The 1,192-nt window shown below is 36.7% G+C and overlaps 1 pseudogene; it reads left to right on the top strand.

Annotated features, from left to right (window-relative positions):
• LOC119592802 overlaps positions 1-1,192 on the top strand; it is a 3,656-nt pseudogene that overhangs the window by 2,074 nt on the left and 390 nt on the right.

Genomic DNA, 1,192 nt, shown 5'->3' with positions numbered 1-1,192 from the left:
GTGCCTTTTAAAGTATTAATTTCAATTACTCTTTCATTGTTATTCTTGTTTATTGTTAGGTCGTGGTGTGAGGCCAGTTGGAGAGCTTGTAGGCAAGAAGTACGAAGTGATTCCTGAAATGATTCCACAGCTTGTAGTACCTGACTTAGAAGGATTTGAGGTAAGGTTCTTGCACTGTGGTGGAAGCTACCATATTGAGAATCACATTTTTTGGTGATTCTATGTTTGCTATCTATTTTCTTTCTTGCTTTATATGGTTATTTTCTTTACATATTTTCTTTATTTTCATGCTGTTTGTTCGATCCCTCATTCTTTCACGTGTATTGTCTTCATGGGATATTTCCAGGTATTTCTTATCTACTGGCCAAAATTTAGGTCCTAACAGTGGAAGGAAATAAAGATAACTAAAAAAAAAGAAGATATAAAAGAAAAAGCATGGAAAATACCAGAAAAGATATGAATATTTAATGGATCAGTCAAAGGCTTCAGAAGATTAATAAAGAATAGCATAGTTTTTCTCACAATGGCTAATTGTTTTAGTGATTTTTTTGGAGAACATGTAAATCTTTTGCAATACTCTTGTTGGACTACTCGGCCTGATTATTTTTCTAGGTTTTCATCTCTCATTTTTCAGATCAGTGGTGAAGCTTTTGCACTTTTGTTAGTATTTAATGTAAGAGTTCCAAAACTAGCCCATGTTGAAGATTATTGTTACTTGTTATTCGCCTTTAATTTGATAAGCTTGTTATTGATTTTTTTCTCATGTGCTCATTGATTTCTTTGATACTATATACACATACAAAACTAATTTTTTTTCTGAACATTGCAGCTGGAAACCATACCTTTTATCATCCTACTGTGTGTCCAGATGTCATCCAAGGGGAATTCCGTCCCCAAGACCTTTTCCACGCAGTGTATAGCCGGAAGATCGCAGAGGACTTTAAAGCTGGCAAGCTAGACGAGGAAGGCAGACCCCAAGAGCCATGGAGGAGGAACAGCTGACTCCGGAAGTTGCGAAGGACAAAGGCACTGATGATCGGATCAGACAGGTTCTGAGCAGTCGACGTGAGGGAGCTTGGTCATTGCAAGAAGTGGCTTTGGCTTGGTGACTTCATTTGTATATAAAGATGATTGTATTGTGTAAGAAAGTTTGTTAAATTATTAGAGAAATGTGACAGTCTGGCATCATCCC

Source organism: Penaeus monodon, chromosome 31, assembly GCF_015228065.2.
Source record: "Penaeus monodon isolate SGIC_2016 chromosome 31, NSTDA_Pmon_1, whole genome shotgun sequence".
Lineage (NCBI taxonomy): Eukaryota > Metazoa > Arthropoda > Malacostraca > Decapoda > Penaeidae > Penaeus > Penaeus monodon.
Note: the sequence above shows the minus strand (reverse complement) of the source record. Positions and strands in the feature narration are given on the sequence as shown.